Here is a 13229-nt window from a genome sequence, read left to right on the forward strand (position 1 = left end):
GAAATATCTTGATTAGCTTAGCTTGTTCCTCGGGTTTTTGCTTATGGACTTGTGAGTGTGAAGAAATTGAGAAAAAGGGTAAGTCGGAAACATGTGTTTTTCATTTAGTTTTCTAAATGAGGTTTGTGGTCATTTTTTCCTCTGGCAGGAGAGAGTTCCATTGTCTAGGTCCAGGTCCTGTATCTCTTGTACTCACTAGCTTCCCCATGATGATGCATAGTTTCATGACTGCCTAATTAACATGGAAGTTTATGGTTGCAGAAGGGGAGGAAATATCTCAGGTAGGTAAAACCAATCCGCAGATGGATTTGAAAATTAGGTTGGAGACTTTTATCTGAAATCTGTATTCAATGGGGAGCCAGAGTAGGGTAGTGAGGCAAGGTGAACACAGTGACATGGATTGCTAAACAAACAGGCTGCTGCGTTCTCTACCAGGTGAAGCTTGGTTTGGATACATAGTTTCATCACAGATATCCTATAATGCAATAATCAAACATATATGTTACAGATATGTGGATCATCATGGACAGGGGTAGCTGATAGGAGAGTGTACAATTTTCTGCCCTGTCACAGATAAAAGTGGACATTTTTTTGCTGCCCTGGCTATTTGGGGTTCCATTAGCATTGAGAGGTCCGTAAAGGCTATACATTGACTTAATGTGAAGGTGTGATGTTCTTGATGACAAATGTTTTAGAAGAAACAGGTTAATTACATTTTCCCCTTTGAAGCACCATCACCTCAGTTTTGATGACACTGGGATATGTCTGATTAACACTTGTTTTGTATTACTGTTTTTATTTTTACCTAGATAGGGAACAAGGATGCATTGTAACCCTGAAATGTACACATATTCTTGAATAAGCTATGCATGTAAAAGGAATGATTTTCCCAGTACAATCTTCTTTCAATCAACATTAATTATAGCAACATTAACAGTTGCTATGTTTCCACACCACCTCACCCATTACTGGAATGACAGAAGTAGTTGAGCAGACCTGATCTGAAGCCATACAATAGGTACCAGATTGGCAAAAGGGAAAGCTGATTTTACTCATCATGTAAGAGATTCAGATATTCTGAAGCTATGACAGGTTTGTAGACTCAGCAAACACACTTCAAAGAATATGCAGATGTTTTAAAAAGGGAAGAGGGAGCACAAATTCTTCCTCAAATACCTTTGAAGGCACAGTGAGGTGTCAAATCATGCGACTACAAACAGTTTAAAGAGGTTGGCAACATTATTTCAGGACCTTACATAATTTTAAAATCACTGAGGTGTTATTTTTCAACGTGCCTGAAAGTGATTATTGTTGCATAGCTAACACTTTAGATAGCATAGATCTGTGATCTGTTTTATCAGTGTTATTGTGAAACCTAAGCATGGTTAGCAACTGTGGCCTCCATATTAAGACTTTTTTTTTTTTCTGTTGCTGAATAGCAGTTAGTAAAAATCAAATTTGAAACACATTAAAGAAAAAAATAGTGCAAGACTGAGGCCCAAGCCAATATTCTGGTCCCAAGCCATTGAGGTCATTTAGTTGAGACTGAAAACAAACTAACTGAAACCATAATGAGTCACTATCATTTAAAATGTGTTTGTCAACAAATCTATATAAAAACTAATAAAACACTTAAAATAAAAAGGAAACATAATATGCAATAATCTGGCACCTTGTTGATGCACTATGGAGGAATTCACCTTTGTGTGGAAACCCTAGGGAAAGTTCTCTGCGCCATTTAAACCATGAAGAGTTATGCAGGATGGGGGAGAAAAGTGAGTGGGGGCCATCAGTGGACTCGCTACGCAGAATGGCATCTACACTTTCATTCTTCAAAGGTCTTCCTGTCAGCATTTTATAACCTGGAATAGAAGTGGAGGACGAGGGGAGGTAGGGGAGAATAAACATAGAAGGCCAGAGAAGAGATTAGAGGATTCATATGTATGATGATCTTAATACTAGTATGATCCTAATCCTAGTATATATGTCCTAATCCCCATGGTAGTGGGGTGTAGAGACTATGGCTGCCATTCCAGCATATAAAATGGACTAAGAATCAATGACAGCTGCATTGCAGCACTGTGTTTTGCTCCTGAGTTTGATGTTTTGGCCTCTGTTATGCAAAAGATCAGACTACATAAACATAATGGTCCCTTCTGTCCCTAAAAATCTATGAATGGAGCTAGGTTAATGTACAGCAGCCAAAATAATTTAGGATCTTGGAAAATATTGGGGGGGGGGGCATATCCATAACCAGATAAATTTCTCCAGAGCACCCCTGTGCAGTTTATCACAATAAATCCAGATTATCTGAGCTTTGTGGGAGAACTAACATTCACCCTGTGAGATATATTTTTGTAGTCCAAATCCATCCTTATTATTTGCTTAAAATAATTGTTTATTTTTCAGTAAATATTAAAAAAATTGGTTTGTCAACATAAGCAGAATTTTAAAAAATACTAAAAATAGCTTTCATTTTCTTGCATATCATTAATATCAAATAACTGCCCTTAAATTAACATTAAGGCGTTATACTATAAAGTGATGAAAGTGTCTTATTATTCATTAGTAGAATATAACCACACCATATATTATAGACAAACATTTCAGGCTTCAAGTTTGTCACATTATTTATGGGCAATAAACAGGTGTCAAATACTGGATACCTTTTAGACAATATGATATGTCAGACACGGTTCAGATTTCCTATTTTCCCATTTTAAAATCCAGCTTCAAAATCAAATAATCTCCTATGCAGATGTTCCATATTGTTCATAAATAGAAACATGTGCTCAATAAAGGGGGGAAATTACTCATTTCAAAATTAGCTGCAACAATCATGAAAAGCTGTAAATTAGGGTGATAGACGTTATTCTTTTGGCTTAGTAAACTAAAAAGGCAAATTTGGTTTGTAAACCTCAAAGACAGAAGTAACACATAGAAACTTTCCATGTAAAACAATAATTATAGAATTGTCACTGCATATAGTTTGTTTCCTTGGACACTTAAAAGTTTATAGTAAGAGTTTAAATTGGACAAGTGAAAAAGGTTTTTGGTAAAGTGTGTGAAGGAAGCTGAATGATTTATACAGTAACAAGTGCAAAACACAGTTGAGATGGGCTAAAGGATTCAATGGAAAAATTCAGGACATCTGAAACACAGGACAACCTTTTCCAATGTGTGGACTAAACAACCTTCTACTAAAGTCAAGGGAAAGACACCCAGTAATTTCAATGGTCCTTCCAGAATTACATTTATTTTTTAATCTTAAAACATTCTTTACCTCTAGTAGTGCTCGTTGTAAATTATTTATCTGTTGAGTCATTTCTTGGTGAATAATAGTTTTCATTATTCAGCCAGCTTTGATATATAGGAAAAACGTAGATAGGTGGTGGTGAAAAGGGCTTATTGGCATAGCTTTACGATGGACACGTTACTCACAAGTGTTGGAAGGTTTGAAGGAAGGTTTGATGTCTGCATAAAACAATCGTAAATCTCAGACCCAACCTGATGTTGAGCAACACGATATTGGAAGTAGTTTCATTTAATAGGATGACCTTTTCTAATTCATTAATAGCAAGATACAGCCATGAGTATTTTAGGATGGTTCATTACTCTCAAGTTATTTTTTTTCATATCATAGTGTTCCTATTGACATATACTTGCATGCCTGCCAAGTGTCACTCATTGGAATGACAGTCATACCTTTGCTCTGCTGTCACTCATCCCATCTGGAGTGTCACTAAGATACAGAGCTCCAGGGAGTGAGCATGGTTCTTCCTGCAGCAATTCCTCTGGGCTTCTAGGAACTACTCAGGAGACAGCTAAGACTGCTTTCTCCCTCGCCTCACCTTCTTGCTGCTCCCTGTGCTGTCTCCTTTGCATTTACTGTGTCAGCACAGCTAAGAAAAGCAGGAGTGAGAGGTAGGTGGTTTCCAGCACTAAATGTCTCACATTCACTCTGTCACCCACACACCTGCTTCATATTCCTTAGGTAACCCTTCTCCCAGGTGGTGCCAGCAGCAACAAATGCCAGGTTCAAAATGAGGGGTTTCTTTTAGCATTACAAAACTGAACTGCTTGAACCTCCATCCATAAATCTGGGAAAACTAAATATTTGCCCTCTTGCAAGCACTGAGTCAGTTTATAACAATATAAAACATCTATTAAGAGAAGAAAACTCAACATTAATTTCAGAAAGCACTGCAGTGGTGTCTCAAAAGTATGCAAGCAATAAGTAAAACACAGCATCTTTGGCAGTAGCTCTTTGCTTTACTTTCCTATCTTGCACTGCAAAAATCCAATGGACAAACATGCCAGCATTCCCCCTTTCCCTCCACTGCACCCCACTTACAGTTTGTTGTGAAAGGTCAGTGAAGTCCAAGAATTCAAGGGTGCATTCAGGTGGATTCAGCTTCTGCCCCTGGGTGTGGGGAAGGGTGGCTGAATGTTACCTTTACTATCCATATCACCAGATCTAAGACTCAGACCCTTAGCCTAGTTTATCAGTGATTTCAACCGTAGCTATTGGTGAGCAGAACTAATGATGCTCCCTTGAGTCTAGCTAGCTCTGTCTTTTGACTTTGGAGAAGAAGAGTCAAAGGGTGTCTAGGACTCTTTTAAAAAAGTCTAAACTACCACAAAGGATCACCTCTTCCCAGGCCATTCTCACTTTCATTTGGATTTGGCATCACTAGCCCCACCTTCCTATCTAATGAGTAAGTTTAAATTTAGGGTCCCCCCCTTTGATTAGAGCACATTAAAATTCTGCTGCCCATTAATCATACAAGAAGGATAACAACATTTCACTACCCCTGCATCCAAGACTTAAGTAAATTTTAATCCCCAAACAGCTAAAGTTGATCACTTTGGAAAAAGCAGGTATCCCTGCTGATCACCTAGGTAAAGTAGTGTGTTTATGTAAATTTTGTCTGCTACTGAGATCTTTTCACCCAGTTTTTCACTGGGATAGAATGTGATAGCTCATTCAGACCACTGATTAACAGGGCATTATGGGGAGAATGTGGTATAAGCACCCTGGTAAACACTTCCCTTACCCACACACACTTGGTTGCACTCTGATTTTGCCCTTCCTGGCTACCTGCTGATGGGAAATGGAGACAGGTTATGGGCTAACCTCATGTTCCCCATGATCCTGCTTGCTGAAGTCCAGCAGGGAAAAAGCTAAAAGTGGGAGTGGACAGGTGGCAGGAAAACAGTCTTGCTACCTGCAGAACAGTAGCCAGAGGATGGCCTCTTTTCTGGAAGGATAAATTACACGGGAAACCATGCTGCCATCCTGCTGGATATATGCCATTCCAATAAGGCTACACGTAAGCATGGTGGGTGGAAAGAGGAAGACGTCACACAGCATGGTAGTTTAGCTGTAATGTTAGTCACATACTTGTTTACAAGATCAAGCTATGTTTGGATTCAACATTATCGGTATTATATAGGGAAACAATTTTTTCTGCAGATGAACTGCTCTTCAATGAGGTATACAGAAGGGTCCTTGCATTTTTGTTGGAGGTGATTTTCTGTCACTCTTAATAGTTGGCAGGCCTGTGAACAGCATGTCCTTTATCTAAAAAAAAGAACAGAAAACCCCACTGTAACCTGTCTGCCATGTGGAATCAGCAGCAACAGGGGCCAGGTTCAATATCTAAGGGGTTCCTTTTAACAGTACAAAACAGAACCAGCTTGAGTCCCATCTTGTAATCTGGGAAAATATAACACCACCCCTGGGCACCTCTAAGAGGCAATACTTCCCCACTTGCAAGCACTGAGTCTCTGAATAACAAAAAGAGAACTTTTATTAAAAGAGAAAGGACACAGCACTGATTTGGGAAAACACCACAACCACATTCAAAAGCATGTGACTGTAAGCGAACCTGACTCCACAGTGCATGGAGCAATATCCTTTTCCTCAGTTTTCCACCTGCTGGTGGGAAAGTCTGATGAATAAATGTCCATTAACAAATCACTCTGCTCTCCCCCTGCTGCATCCCACTTACAGTTAGCTGTTCTTGGTTACTGAAGACCCAGGGGTGTATTCATAGGGTTCAGCACCCACCTCTGGGAGGGTCTTTGATAAATGCCTTTGCTTCTGCCCATGCAAATGGCTCACAGTTGTCACTGTTTCTCTGCCACTGCTGCTTTTCTGTTGCTGCTTTCTTCTCCCATGACATTACATTGTTAGGTTCCAACACGTAACCCAGATCTTAATAATTTCAGCAGATAGTAGAAACCTCACAGCTTGTGTAGTCTCTGTGCTGTCTTTCTATGTCCCTGCACAAAGTATAAGGCTAAGTTCCTAGACTTTCCGAGCAGTGATATTAGCTCTAGGAATCATCAGCTGGAAACAAGAACTCCCAATTGAGGCTAATCATTAGATACCAAAAACAGACAGATCAAATAGTGACCAGAACTCTTTAGACAAAATCCACACAAACCACTATCCTCATTCACCTCCTCCATTATTTTGACTGGATTTTGCATCTCTACCCCTTGATTAGCAAGTGAGGTTCAGTATAGGGTGATCCCCTCAATCAAGGCAGGCTAAGCACAGTTCTGCTTTACTGGTACAACAAGGATAACAAATTTTGTTGCCCCTGCACTCAGTCCTCATGGTATTGCTTGTGCCTGGTGATTTACCTCTTCGCTGTTCTGTGTAGATGTCCCTGGACCACCTGATGATGTACAACACCATGTAAGGTTGCATCAGCCGAGCGTAATGCCGACTGATTTCACCCGCCCGCAGCACTCGCTTGTTGCAGGGGTCCCCTGTGTCCAGGGCTCCAACAATCAACGAGTGTGTTTGTATTTCGTAGTCCTTTGTTCTCTAGGCATCATCCAAGAGGGCGTATTTTTCCTCTGTTCGAGCTTGGGTGTTGCGGAAGGCTGGGGGCCTGTTCTTGAAGGGGACCATGATGTCTACCATGATGATCTTCTGTTCCTCGTCAGTGATGACGATGTCTAGTCGCAGCTGACTGTCCATTCCAGGGACGGCAGAGTTCACCGCCACCTTCCCCATGGGTGGCGGGATGGTTCTGACCAGGCAATCCTGGATGGCATTGTGGCACAGCTGCCAGGCTCTGGAGAGGGGCTTGCAGCTAAACAGGTAATGGGGCAGGGTCTTGTTGAAGTAGTTGTTCCTCCTGCACCGCTTGTCCTGATTCCTGTGGCAGACTGCTCCGTTCAATGGGACAAAGTTGAGCCGGGCCGATGTATGAACCTCTGATCGGTGAATCGGGTGAAGCTGACCCAGGGGAGAAAGTGGTGCTGATGTCCCACTTGCTCGTTACCTTGAAAGGCTTACCCTGGTCCAGCTTCCATTTGTGAAGAACTGGAATGGGTTATCTAGCAAGGTGGTGGAATCTCCATCCTTAGAGGTTTTAAATGCTTGACTGGACAAAGCCCTGGCTGGGATGATTTAGTTGGGGCTGGTCCTGCTTTGAGCAGGGGGTTGGACTAGATGATCTCCTGAGGTCTCTTCCAACCCTAATCTTCTATGATTCTAAATATGAACCTTTACTGACAAGGGAGAGAAATGCATTTGACAAGTTGCTTGCAACTCCTGAATTTAGTCTGGTACATTCTCAGTGCTACTTGCCTTGGGGAGCTCTGCTTCACTACTGGATGGTCATGCAATACATAAGAAACTCAGTTCAGCTGGGTGCAGTGGCCTTATTACTACCTGTAAAGAGGGAGCAAAGCATACCTCACAAGAAGCAGTTTATGCATGCAAAGTACAAATCAAGGCATGTCTCCCTGTTTCCCAGCAACATCCAGTCAGCAAAGATAGGCCGCATTTAAAAATTATGGCCTCTTGGTGAAAATGAAGGAGTCATTGTAATGACTGGCATTAAGTACTTCCTTTACTTTGTTCCTTGCACTCAGCTCCATTTCTGCATGATGTGGGGGACTGAGAAGACTTGTGCTGACAATAAAACCATGTTTTGTTAAAAGAGCTCCTCCCAAGTGAATAAAACTGTCAGGATTGGGAATAAATCCTCAACTGTCCAGATTTACAATATAGGGTTTGTGTTCTTGAAGGATTATTAAGTTAAAGTGAGCTAAGACCACTTTACTGAGAGTATCCACATAAGGATTTAATGCACTTTAGCTTAATATCTTAGTTAATTTGTCTTAACTTTTCTGAGCGTCCCAATGTGGCAAACAGTTAATGACCAGATACTCGGCTGGCATATATCAATATAGTTCTACTGAAGTACATCAACTGACATAGCTCTGACTTCAGTGGAGCTGTGCTAATTTATATTAGCTGAGAATCCGGCCCTAAGTGTTTCAGTAGTTTCTATTAGATATAGTTGTCTTGGGGATGCCACTGTGTAAGGCAATGGATTACAGACAGAATAATTACTTTCCTTATTGGAATGGCTGTGATTTGAAAGGAAAATGATTCCATATGGTTTTAAATAATTAGAAAGAGAAATTAGTTACATTTACTTTGCTCTGTAAAGAAGGGTTTGTGTGTATGTGTGTGAGAGAGAGATTGATCAGACTGTAGTTTAAAAATGTATAAGCAGCAAACATATTGATTTTTATAATGTTCCTAGCACTTCGATGTTCTCTCCTCAGATGTCAATTGTACTGTTAGCTCCCCTTCTCATTTTGCTTTTTTCATTATGCAGTTCATACTATATGTAATATTCAAAATATAAGAGATCATCAGATTTAAACCTATTGGATACTTGTAAAATACATGACAATCCATTGCAGAGGCACTTTACAGAACACAGGATAGGACAGCCTAGGTTTCTTGGGAGATCTGTGTTCGAGGATAAAGGATCCAGTGTCTTTGGTATGTTTAGATAGACATAAAAGTCTCACAGCATGGCTGAGGCTGGCTCCAGTCAGCTTAATTGGGCTTGTGGGGCTCAGGCTGCGAGGCTAAACATTTCTGTGTCAAGCCCGAATGTCTACACAGCAATTTTTCAGTCCCAGAGCTTGAGCCCCATGAGCCTGAGTCAGCTGACTTGGGCCAGCCACGGGTTTTTTATGCCCTTGTAGACTTACCCTCTGTGGCCAAATATACACTCTCCATGGTGGAAGGAACAATAGGGATGCTTCTGTGCCAGACAACCTACATGTGTTTCTTCATGAGATACTCATACAGAGGCTCAGACTTAGCAAGGTCTGAAACACAAGCTCTAGCTAAAGACTCAGACACATTAAAAATAATAAAGTCCCAATATTTAAGGAAGAAATTGTGAGTGTACCAAATCACCTTTATGATTATATATTTACTCAAGTTTCCTTTAACCAGAGATAGCCATTAGGAAAGTCAAGCCTGTTCTTTTCCACATCTCAAGCAATATCAAAGAATTTGCCTCTTATGATCTACTCAAGAATATGATCAGATTAAATATAAAAAACAAATAAAAATAAGTTTTCTATTATGCAGCTAGTGGCTGAAAGCTTGTATTATTACACGTGCAGCAGTTCGGCCAAGTAATCCACCATCTGTGTGCAGTAGTGCTCATACAACCAATGAAATTGACACATGCAAAATAATTAGAGAAAAGGTGATGTCTGGTTGAGTTAACTAGGATATGACAATGATCTAGGACTAATGGCATGTCAGAGATTCTTGCTTTACCGTAATGTACATCACACAGATTTGATTCTTAGATTCAGAATGGCTGAGAACTTACAAACTGCATGGTAGTGATGATTTTACATGGTGATATTCCGATTAAAAAGAGCTTTCAGCTATGCTTGTACCTCTCAACCACTGCTGCCCACTGACTCAACACATTCTAAGCTTCAGAGTGACACATAGAAACAATCCTGAACTCTTATTACATAGATACATAGTCAGACATTAGGATCCCCATTAAGAATAGCATCTTCAGTATATGAAAAGTAAAAACAAGTATAGGTCAATTTTACAAGTAATCACCACACCTAGACTGTAAGACTGAAATACATTTTCTATATTTGACACTAGTACAGCTAAAGTAACTCAATTTCAGTATCAGCTTCCTTTATTTATTTAAATCACTTCAGCTTTCTGCTCTTCAGTTTCACTGTCTTTCAGAAGGGTATAATTCTACATAACCACCATTATAAAGTAGTTGGATGAAAAGCACCACCAATAAGAAGTGTTGTAGGGGAGTTGTGTATTACTTTTTCTGGAATCTGTGCAATAAAACTATTTGTTGAGACTAGTTTTTAACTCCAGAAACACAAATACCTTATAATTAATAAAAGATGTATCAATGAGCTGTCTGGAAAGCTTTTTGAATCCATCCTTTATAAATAAGAACTCAAACATTACAAAATATTTGATAACATTTTTCATGTTTGAAATAGAATTCATTTTGGGATAGAATTTAAAGCATCAGTATCCCCTAAAGTAGTTACAGAAACAGTTGGGAAACAAATATGTTTCCAGGGACAAGTAAAGAGAAAAAGAAAAAAGCACAAACAAGATGAAGACAAGTATCAGCAGTGCCTAGAGTTTTGTAGGTATCATAATTCAGTCATTCAGTGTATTCAAGGGAAATCTACAAATCTTAAATTAGTAGATACATATTTTTTTCAAAAAATTTTCCATGTGACTTTAACTATGTGCATTAAGTGCTTGTAAGATAAGGGACTAAAATATGCATTTTCTTAATCAATTAGATTGTGCCTTTGCAGATACCAATTTTTTTGAAATTTCATTTCATTGTGTAGCACTGAAGTGATTTCTTCCAGACCCTGAACCTAGTTGCTTTTCCATTCTCATTAAAGCTACTGACAGAGATTCTAAGGCAATAGGATCAAGTACAATCATATTTGAGCCTTCATTATTCTGTATCTGAACATTTGGCTCTTGAATTTCTATTACCTAGTATTGAATGGCAACACCATTTAAGTCATGAGATTCCACAAAAGATTTTATGTTAGTGGAATTTCTCTTTCTTACCGGTCTGCTGGTGTGCAAGAAGTGATCCATCAGAAACTGTCTTGGCTTACTGAAGCTCTAGACTTACTGGTAATATTTTTCTTTGTTGTTCCTAGGAACGTCTTTGAATATAAAATAACATACACGTAGTTGGACAGGTTGGACTAGTTACTTAAGCTGTTTTACAGGGAACTGTTATTATATAGATTTCCACAAACATCCCATTTATGGTGTTTCAGTGGAGGACAGCAGAACATAAAACAAAATAAAAGTTTTTAAAAATAGCCCTTTTCAACACAGGTGTTAATTAAATTTAAAAGCAGGTGTTAATTAAAATGTAAAAGATTTAAAATCGATGACAAATGTTCAATAAGCTGCTATTCGTACCAAATAAATCAAATCCTAAATATGCCAATTATATTCTGATCACATGAAAATGTTAAAATATAGCAGCAAAAAGTCAAACAGCAGTAGCTGGGGATCAGAGAGCTAAAGATGGATTTTTTAAATGCATTTAGCTATTGCTCTGCTTAACATTGCAAGGCATAAGTGACTGAGACAGCTCAGTCCCATTTTCAAAAATGACTTAGGATCTAAAGTATCACTGACTTTCAATTAGTCTTACAAGCTTAAGTCCTATGTCACTTTTGAAAAATGGAACTTAGCCATCTAAGTCACTTAGGCCTTGCAACGCTGAGCTGAGTAATAGCTAAATTTAAAATCTTTAAAAATCTAGCCCCAAATTTTAAAAAGTTTTCAGCCAGGGCACATCCACAGAGATAGCTAAGATTTCAAGGAAATCTCCAGCAAATGGAGATAAAAGTTGCACAGTTAGGATTAGATATTTAGCGTCCTCCAAGCTTCTCTGTTTGTCAATTCTTCTTAAGGGGAAGAAGGAAAGAGAGGCCCAACTCAGATGAACAGCAGCTGCTGCGTTGACATTGCTTGTGATTATGCTAGTATTAATGGATACTATTTTGCATTTTGGGGGAGAGGGGACCCAAACAATCACCAATAAAGTCTAAAGGAGTACAAAAAGGAGTCGGAGAATAACATGCACAAGATTAAAATGTTCTAGCACCAGACAAGACTTCAAATTTAAAAACACTGCAAGTTTCTTCCTGACAGAGTCACATAAACCACTGTAAAGTAGAGACAAAGGCCCCAATCCAGAAAGGATCACTCATCTGAGAGGTGGTGATCCTCTGGTCAAATTCCTTCTGCTCCTAATGTGGTGGGGGTGGGAATTGAATCAAGATCCCCCACACCCTGATAGAGTACAATAACTTCTGGGCTAAAGATTATAGGGGAGGCCTACTCCTCCTTTCTCTCTCCCCATCCCTAGCCATTCCGTATGGAATAAAGTGTGCTCTGAGCATGCCTACTAGATCAAGCCCTGCAGGTAAGATGGTGGGGAGACACTCCAGATGTTTTCATGCATTCAACGAAGTGGGTTTCTGCCCACAAAAGCTTATACCCAAATACATTTGTTAGTCTTTAAGGTGCCACAGGACTCTTCCCCCAGGTTGTGGCTCACATTGGGCTTAGGTGGTAGGGGTCCAGATACCTAGAATGAGGCAGCAGTGTTCATAATCAGAGGCAGAAATGTATGTACATAGTGTGGCAAGGTGGGCCTGTTTTGCCCCATGGATCTGCACTCCTTACGGCTATGTCGGTGGTGTGGCTGGGTGTGAGCGGGGGAGGGGGGGGAGAGGGGGGAAGTCCTACCCTCTACCCCAGACCCCGACCTAGGGACCCTGTGAGGAGTAGCCTCAAACAACTTAATCCAAGGGCTACTACATTCCCTGGGTCGCTCATCTGTAGCCCCCCCGGCTTGTGGTCCTCCTTCAGACTCTTTGGGGCCAGCGTCCTCTGGTCTTGGTTGCACAGGCTCCTTCTTACCTCCCGTGGCTGGCTGCTCTTGCCACACCCACACTAGCTCCTTCACCGGCTCCACACGTTGCTGCTGCTGCTGCATTGACTCCACACCTTATAGCAGCTGCGCTGCTCAACTCCCTCTTAGCTGCCCCCATTTGCCTGACTGGGAAGGTTTTAACTGCTGGGGCAAGCTCCTTGATTGGCCCCAGCTGGCCTGATTGGCCTAATCGGCCTAATTGTCCTGGAGTGGGCACACCTGGCCTGATTGGCCTAATTGCCCTGGAGTGGCCACAACTGGATCACCCAGGGAACAAAGATTTGCTAAGCCTGGGGCTGATATATATGCCTTCCAGCACCCTCCTATAGCCATCAGGGCTGGCCCTGTCACAATAGGGAACTTTTACAGAGAAAATTTAGGCACCAAGTGAGTTTAGGC

At 40.5% G+C, this 13229-nt stretch overlaps 1 long non-coding RNA gene across 1 annotated transcript; it reads right to left on the bottom strand.

Moving 5' to 3' along the window:
- Positions 1–400: 400 nt before the first annotated feature.
- LOC137161913 (uncharacterized) lies at positions 401–12934 on the bottom strand. The gene is made up of 4 exons (XR_010922214.1): positions 12818–12934; positions 4355–4423; positions 1701–1862; positions 401–475 (listed from the first exon to the last, which is right to left on the bottom strand). It is a non-coding gene; the product is annotated as an uncharacterized lncRNA (long non-coding RNA).
- Positions 12935–13229: the final 295 nt, after the last annotated feature.

This window comes from Emydura macquarii, unplaced genomic scaffold (genome assembly GCF_026122565.2).
Source record: "Emydura macquarii macquarii isolate MOO-44397 ecotype Brisbane River unplaced genomic scaffold, CSIRO-AGI_Emac_v2 contig_2406, whole genome shotgun sequence".
NCBI classification, from domain to species: Eukaryota; Metazoa; Chordata; order Testudines; family Chelidae; genus Emydura; species Emydura macquarii.